This window comes from Vulpes vulpes, chromosome X, assembly GCF_048418805.1.
Source record: "Vulpes vulpes isolate BD-2025 chromosome X, VulVul3, whole genome shotgun sequence".
NCBI classification, from domain to species: domain Eukaryota; kingdom Metazoa; phylum Chordata; class Mammalia; order Carnivora; family Canidae; genus Vulpes; species Vulpes vulpes.
In genome coordinates, this window is record NC_132796.1 from 36844018 (window position 1) to 36852683 (window position 8666).

The following is an 8666-nucleotide window of genomic DNA, read 5'->3' on the forward strand; positions in this document are numbered from 1 at the left end:
TATATAGAAGAGTGGCTTCCATGAGTTTTCCAACACTCCTTTCATAATTTTGTCTTTCTTTGCTACACATTCCTGTTGCTGTACATGCCCTTTACAACCCATCTATCACTAAGTACTTTCTAAGATTTCTTCCTTAGATAAGTATTTTGGAGTGTTTCCTTTATCTTTTCCATTGCTGGTTTTCAGTGCTGCCTTCCTGGATTATTGTCATGGAAAGACCAAATAAGAGAGTGTCACCAGCCTCTTTCATTCTACAATATATTGCCCTACACTACCAGAAGAATCTTCTTTCAATCTATGTCATGTCCATGTTCAAAATGAGTTCACAATACCTAGCCTGTCATTAATGTCCATTGTCAAATGTGTAGACACTCCTAATAGCTTATCCATGTCCTTTTTCTCTTTATGGCTTAACAACAGAACTCTAGTTTTATTCAGGGCAACAAGATGCCTAATGAAAAGATTACATTTGTTTGATTTATTTATTTGTTTGTTTGTTTTTATTTTTATTTTTTAAGTAATCTCTGTACCCAACATGAGGCTCAAACTCACAGCCCCAAGATCAAGAGTTGCATGCTCTACCAACTGATACAGCCAGGTCTCTCTGAAAAAGAATACATTTGTAAGCAGTTTCTTGAAGATATGATTGACCTATCCATCACAGTAAGAGAAAAGCAAGGGATAAGCCCCTAGAATAATTATTAAAAGAAGGCTGATTTAGCTAGGAGGAGTTAGAATGTGGGCTTGATGACTAATGCTCCATCTGGTAATTCTGAGGGAGATGAAATTCATGCACTAAGGAGCAGAAAGACAGAAGGCACTTGTCTCTGAAGACTTCATGGAGCTGCCATGACAGCTCTAGACAGGCTACCTCCAGAATTTGCATGCAAGAGAAAAAATTCTAAGCCTAAAAGTAATATTTATAGGCATTTTCTAATTAACATCAATAATCCATTACAGAAAATAAGACATGCTACATAAAAATGCTAACTGGAAACCTAATTCCCATTATTTTAAACGAGAAAAAAAAAAAAAACAGGTTAAATGTCAACCAAAGCAGCTCACCAACTTCTTAAAACATAATGGAAACATAGTTAAATGACAACATGTAAGTTACAATAAATTGTTTTGAGATGTAAAATGCTCAAACTATCACTTTCTAACAGGCAAACAATCAATGTGGTTAGCAACAAATAGTTGGAATTCCACTTCTAGCCAAAATGGAGTAATAGGCACCAGATTTACCCACCCAACAAAAACAACCAAAAATTGTACAAAACCTAAGAAACAATGACTTTTTAAGACACTGTATATCATGTGACAAAAGACAGTGATTCCTGAGAAAAGAAAAACCAATGAAGTAAACCCAATGATTAACCCAGTTTAGTGATTTGGAAGAATTCACAGGCTGAAGTGCAGAGAAGAGGAACTGAGGCAGAACCAAGAGGAATCACTGAGTTAAGGAGATGTGTATGAGAGTATGGAAAGAATACTATGGGTAGAGTTTACAAGACAGAGTATCAGAGAAGAGATAGCTTCCCACAGACAGAACTTTGGTGATTTACAGGGGGATCACTCTTGAGTATTTAGCAGAGTATTGACCAGTGCATGCAAGTGTGAAAAATCTTAGGCTGGAGAAAAATCACCCAAAAAGGACTATAAGTTATAATGCTTGGTGCTCATAGTGAATTGAGAGTAATCCAAGTAACTAGACTGGAAAACCTCATGATTTATGAAGCATCAGAGTACACAGAAGGATTTTACCTCAGAAGTGAAGGATAATCAGTACTAGACAACACTGTTCCAGTCCCACTAATACATTTTAAAAGCAAAACTCAGAATATCTGGCATTTAGTAAAAAATTACCAGGCTTACAAAAAGGCAGAAAACCTGATGTATAATGACAAAAATAATCACACAATCAAAACGGGACTCAGAATAGGTACACTGATTAGAATAAGTAAACAATGACATTAGAACTGTTTACACAACTGTCTTTCATATGTTCAAAAGTTAAGTTGAGATAGAAAATACAATAGAAGACCAAATTGAAATTCTAGAAATAAAAACTGCAATGTCAGAGATGCAAAATACACTTGATAGGATTAATGGCAGATCAGTCATTGTAGAAGAAACTATTTGCAAATTCAAAGACATAGCAAAAGGAACTATACAAAATAAAACACACATAGAAAAATTAGCTTTAAAAAGTAAAAAGAGGACCCATGAATTGTGAGCAACAGCAAGCACACTAATCCACATATAATTGAAGTTCATGAAAGGAAAATGGGGGAATAAAGTATATGTGAAAAAAACGATGGCCTCCAAATCCAAATTTTATGAAAAATATAGACCCAGTGATTCAAGAAACTTAGAATACCCCAAACACAATAAAGATGAAAGTAACTACTGCAAAGCACATTAAAATAAATTTGCAAAATCAGTGGTAAAAAGAAAATCTTAAAAATTAGTGATAACAAAAAATGTGTTACCTACAGAGGAGCAAAAATAAAGATGACAGCAAATTTTTTGTGGGAAACAAGTGAGAAGACAACAAAGCAACATTTTACTAGAAGTGAAAAAGGTCAATTTATAATTCTATACCCAGTGAAGATATCTTTCAAAAATGAAGGCAAAATAAAAATCTTTCAGATGAAAAGGCTGAGAGAATGTATCACTAGTACACAGGCACTATAAGAAATGTTAAAGGAACTCATTCTGGCAAAAGGTAAGTGATACCAGATGGCAATAGAAATCTACATAAAGATGGGCTCCTGGCTGGCTCAGTCAGTAGAGCCTATGACTCTTAGAGCTCTGAGTTTGAGTGCCACAGTGGGTATAGTGATTACTTAAATAAAACTTTAAAAAACTGGAAGGAGAGCACTCTCAAAGAGAAAAAAAAAAAAAGAAATCTGTACAAAGAAATTAAGAGACCTGAAAATTGTAACCATATGGATAAATTTAGATTTATCTTGTCATTTAATGATTTTTTAAGCCACAATGGACTGTTTAAAATAATACCAATGTAATTTGGTGTTTATAACCTATGTTGGAGTAAAATGTATGAGAATGATACAGAAGTTGGGAGGCAAAGAAATATACAATTGTTAAGTACTTATACTATATGTTAAATGGTATAATATCATTTTAAGGTAAACTGTGATAAGTTAAAGTTGTATACTATAAATTCTAAAGCAACCACTAAATAAGAAATCAAAGAGTTAAGCCAACTCAGAAGAGAAAATGGAATCACAAAAATACTCAATCCAAAATAAGGCAGAAAAAAGAGGAAAAGGAGAACACAGACCAGATAGAACAAATAAAAATCAAAGAGCAGGAAGATAAATTTAAGCCTAAATGCACCAATAATCATATTAAGTGTAATTAGTCTCAATGTCCCAATTAAAAGGCAGAGATACCAGATTTGATTTAAAAAGTAAGGTTTGATTATATGCTGCCTACAAGAAAACACTTCAAATATAAATACACAAGTGGCTTCAAAGGATAGAAAAATATATATCATCCTAAAACTAGTAAGAAGAAAGCTTTAGTGGCAATATGAATATCAGACAAAGTAGATTTCAGAACAAAGAATATTGCCATGGATAAAGAACTCTAATTCACAATGATAAAGGATCACTTTGTCAAGTGTACATAAAAATCTAAAATATTTATGCACCTAATAACAGAGTTTCAAAATACATGAAACAAAACTGATAGAATGTCAAGAAAAGCTAGATAAATCCACCAATACAGTAAAAGATTTCAATATCCCCCTCTCAATAATTGATAGAACAAGTAGACAGAATATAAGATATTCTCTAAGGATAGAGAAAATCCTAACAACAATGTGACCAAATTGATGTTTAAATAGAACGTGCCACCCAAAGACAATTTTGTCAAGGGCATATGGAACATTTACCAAGGTGAGCATATGCTGGGTTCAGAGTATGTTGTCTGACTGTGATGGAATTAAATTAGAAATTAATAATAGGAAAATCTCTGGAAAATTCCTCAAATATTTGGAAACTAAATAGTCCACTTCTAAAAAAAAAAAAACAAAAACAAAAACAAAAAAAACAAAAAAAAAACCAAAAAACTCATGAGTCAAAAAAAGAAATAAAAAGAGAAATTAAAAGTATTTTAAAACAAATAAAAAATAAAATGCAACTTTTTGTGGGATGTCACTAGACAATATTCAGAAAATATTTATATTTTCTGAATTTATAGCACTAAATATCTATATTAGAAATGGAGAGAGGTCTCAAATCAATGATCTCAGTTTCAACTTTAAGAAACTGGAAAAAGAGTGCCCACTTCAGCAACACATATACTAAAAGTGGAATGATATACTAAAAGCATGGCCCCTGAACAGGGATGGCACACAAATTCGTGAAGTGTTCCATATTTTTAGAGTATTATGCTAAGCAAAGTAAGTCAATCAGAGAAAGACAAATACCATGTGACTTCACTCATTTGTGGAATTTAAGAAACAGATTAACAAGGAAGAAAAAGAAACAAACCAAGAAACAGACTCTTAATTATAGAAAACAAACTGATGGTTACCAGAGGGGAGGTGAGTGAAGGGGATGGATGAAATTGGTGATGAGGATTAAGAAGGGTGCTTGTCATGATGAGCACTGGTGTTGTATATAAGTGCAGAGTCACTAAATTGTACACCTGAAACTAATATTACATGGTACATTAATTAATTGAAATTTAAATAAAAATTGGAAGAAAAAAAGAAACTCAAAAAAGAAAATAATTAGGAAAAGTAAAAATAAAAAAGAAAGTTTGGAGCAGAAATCAATGGATTAGGAAAGATAAAAACAAGAGAAAAATATAAAACTGTAAATAAGTTCTTGGACAAAATGAATGACATTGATAGAACTCTTGCTAGACTAATCAGCAGAGAGAGAGAGAGAAAGAACACAAATCACCAACATCAGGAATGAGAGACAACCTCACTACAGACTCTATGGATATAAAAAGGATAAAAATGGTGTACTGTAAATCGCTTTGTGCCAGTCAATTTGATAACAGATGAAATGGATAAATTCTTTGGAAGACATGAACTACCAAAGCTCTCTCAAGAAGAAATAGATAATCTTAATAGTTACTAATCTATTTTTTAAATTAAATATGTAGTGGGGTGTGGCTCAGTGGCTTAGTTTGTTGAGTGTCTGGCTCTTGATTTCAGCTCAAGTCATGATCTCAGAGTTGTGAGATAGAGCCCTGTGTTGGATTCCATGCTCAGTGTGGAGTCTGCTTGAGATTCTCTCTCTTCCTTGGCCTCTGCCCCTTTCCCAATTCTCTCTTTCTCTCAAAATAAATAAGTAAAGAAATAAAAAGTTTAAAACCTTCTCACAAAGAAATCCTCAAGCCTAGGTGGCTTCACTGGAGAATTCTAACATGTTCCAGAGAAATAACCTCAATTCTTCACAAACTCTTCTATAAAATAGAGGACAGTAAACAAGCACATGAGAAGATACTCAACTTCATCAGCACTTATATACAACACCAGTGCTCATCATTAGGGAAATACAAATTAAAACTGCAGTGAGATACTACTACATACTTATTTGATGGCTCAAATTGAAAAGATAAACCATACCAAGTGTTGGCAAGAATTCAAAGGAAGTGGAATACTCATACAATTCTGGTGAGAATGTAAAATGGTACAATCACATTGGAAAACACTTTGGCAGTTTCTTAAAATGTGAAACATACATCTGTGATATATGACCCAGCCATTCCACCCTAAGTAATCACCCAAGAGAAAAACAAAAGTACACATCCATACACATACTTGTACAGGTAGTCCACAGCAACTGTTTAAGACATAGCCCTTAACTGTAAATAACCCAAATATCCATCAGCTGACAAGGGAGTAAATAAATCCTGATGTAGTTATTCAATGGGATACTACTCAGAAATAAAATGAAATGACCTACTGATGCACAATGTGACATAAATGTCAAAATAATTATGCTGCATAAAAAGGCTGGACCAAAAAGGAGTATATATTATATATATATATAATATATAGTATGATTCATTTATATAAATTTCTAGAAAATGCAACTTAATCTATAATGATAGATAAAAGATCAGAAGTTTCCCAGGGAAGTGAAGCTACAGCTCAGAGGGCAATGGGGAGCTCTTCCAAAGTGACACAAAAGACCTTTTTTAAAAAAATATTTATTTATTTATTTATTTATTTATTTATTTATTTATTCAGAGAGAGAGAGAGAGAGAGAGAGAGAGGCAGAGACACAGGCAGAGGGAGGAGCAGGCTCCATGTAGGGAGCCCGACGTGGGACTGGATCCCAGGTCTCCAGGATTACATCCTGGGCTGCAGGCAGCACTAAACCACTGCACCACCGGGGCTGCCCACAAAAGACCTTTTGAGAGTGATGGAGATGTTTATTATTTCATTGTGGTATGGTCTCAAGCATATCTATATATGTCAAAAATTGTAAATAGCATTCTTTAAAAATGTGCAGTTTATTGCATGTCAATTATATTTTAATAAAGCTGTTTAAAAAAAAAGTAATTGTTCTGGGGGCACCTGACTAGCTCAGCTGGTAGAGCATGTGACTTTTGATCTCAGGGTTGCGAGTTCAAGTCCCACACTGGGTATGGAGCCAACTTAAAAAAATTTTTTTTACTTAAGTATTGTTTTATTTGCAGTTACTTAGCTTTTCGTAGCACTGGCAGCACGCTGGCTTTACATTCACTTTGTTGTCCCTTTTCAAAGTGTCTTCTCCACATATTATGACGTTCTATCAATTGTATTTAGAATGTCACTTAAGATTTCTCCCACATAGTATCATGCTTTAAAATGTCATGTTTAAATGTGAAAACAAAGTTTTAAATACAATTTTTACTATAGAAATATAAATTCAAAATGATCTTGTGCAAGGTACCTACATTTGTAACTGGAGTTCAGCAGAAGTCAGTGCCTGAGGCTCCTGAAGCTCAGGTGCTTGTATTTTATCAGGGATCCTATTCCAGGAAGCAGGAGAGGAACAGACAGGGGGACCACTACTGTAGAACAAACATAAAATTGTGTTGTTGAGCCCACTGTGGTTAGTGCGACTGAATGCTAGATTTGTGGCACTCGACCCCCAAGAAAATATTGCCATAAAAAGCACTCAAGGACTCCGCTGAGGACAGTGTGTGGATAAAGAGGAAGAGATTTATCCACAGGTTCCTGGATCCCATTGGCCAAAGGTTTACTCCCTGGGATGCTAACCAGCCTACACTTCTGCTTTAAGCAGGCCAGGGTGAAGGAGTCAGGCAGCATACCAAGGAGACAAGCATCAGGTACGATCAGGAAGGGAGGCACTTCGATTGGGAGGTAGGAAGAAAGCTCTCATCACACTGCCTGTCACCACAACAGCTGAAAAGGAAACAAAACAAATGAAATAGAGGGCAAGAGGATCGGAAATGACTGACACATCTGTCTGTGCTCTATGGTTTTGAAGAACTGGGGTGAGTCTGAACCAGTTTTTTATTCTGTGTCCTAGGTGATATAGGTAACCTAAGGTCCATCCTACCTGACATAATGTGACCTACTGCCTTGTTTCACGGGAGTATGCTTTTTCATTTTTTATTTTTTTAAGATTTTATTTATTTATTTGAGTGAGAGAGTGCAAACATGATAGCGCAAGCAGGGGGAGGGGCAGGAGGCGAGGGAGAAGCAGACTCCCCTGGCTGAGCAGGGAGCCCGACATGGGGCTCCACCCCAGGATTCTGAGATCATGACCTGAGCCAAAGGTAGCCACTTAAACAACTGGGTCACCCAGGCACCTGTGAGTATGCTCTTTTAGTCAGTCTTGCAGCACTCGGCCCTGCTCTATACTACATTTACCTCAACCATTTTTATTTTTTATTTTTTGTATTGTTGGCTTAAACAACAGATATTTATTTTCTCACAGTTAATGGCTACAAGTTCAAGATCAAAGTGCCGTTAGCTTGAGCACTAACTTCTGGGCTTCCCCTCCTACTAGTTAGAACACACACCTGGGATCAGCCTGGGAATCAGTATTTTAAAAAGTTTCTAAGTGATTCTAATGCGTTGCCACAGTAGAATCACTTCTCTCTCCCGGCTGTCCCTTCTATGTTCCATACTGGTTACCAACTCCAACTAGTTTTCAGGCTTTCACTGTGTAATGAAATGTTCTCTCTTCATCTCTAAATACTATCCACTATTTGATGTACATTTCAACTCCTACCTCACCGACATCTCTTTCCCTAACCAGTTTACCCTTCGGGATTTTTCTTTCTCCATCATCTTTAATATAGCAAAGCAACCTCCACACCTCTCAATCTATAGTGAAACTTTTTTAAAAAATGTCTTTTCATGGGTACCTGGGTGGCACAGTTGGTTAAGCATCTGCCTTCAGCTCGGGTCATGATCCCAGAGTCCTGCGATGGAGCCCTGTATTGGGCTCCCTGTTCAGTGGGGCAGTCTGCTTCTCCCTCTCCCTCTTCCCCCTGCCACTCTTGCTCTCTCTCTCAAATAAATAAATAAAATCTTGGGCAGCCCGGGTGGCTCAGCGGTTTAGCGTCGCCTTCAGCCCAGGGCCTGGTCCTGGAGACCCAGGATCCAGTCCCATGTCAGGCTCACTGCGTGGAGCCTGCTTCTCCCTTTGCCTGTG

The 8666-nt window shown here is 36.1% G+C and overlaps 1 non-coding gene across 1 annotated transcript; it reads left to right on the top strand.

The window, feature by feature from the left end:
• The first annotated feature begins 4309 nt into the window (after positions 1 to 4309).
• LOC112930014 (U6 spliceosomal RNA) lies at positions 4310 to 4412 on the top strand. The gene has a single exon (XR_003237037.1). It is a non-coding gene; the product is annotated as a U6 spliceosomal RNA (small nuclear RNA).
• Positions 4413 to 8666: the final 4254 nt, after the last annotated feature.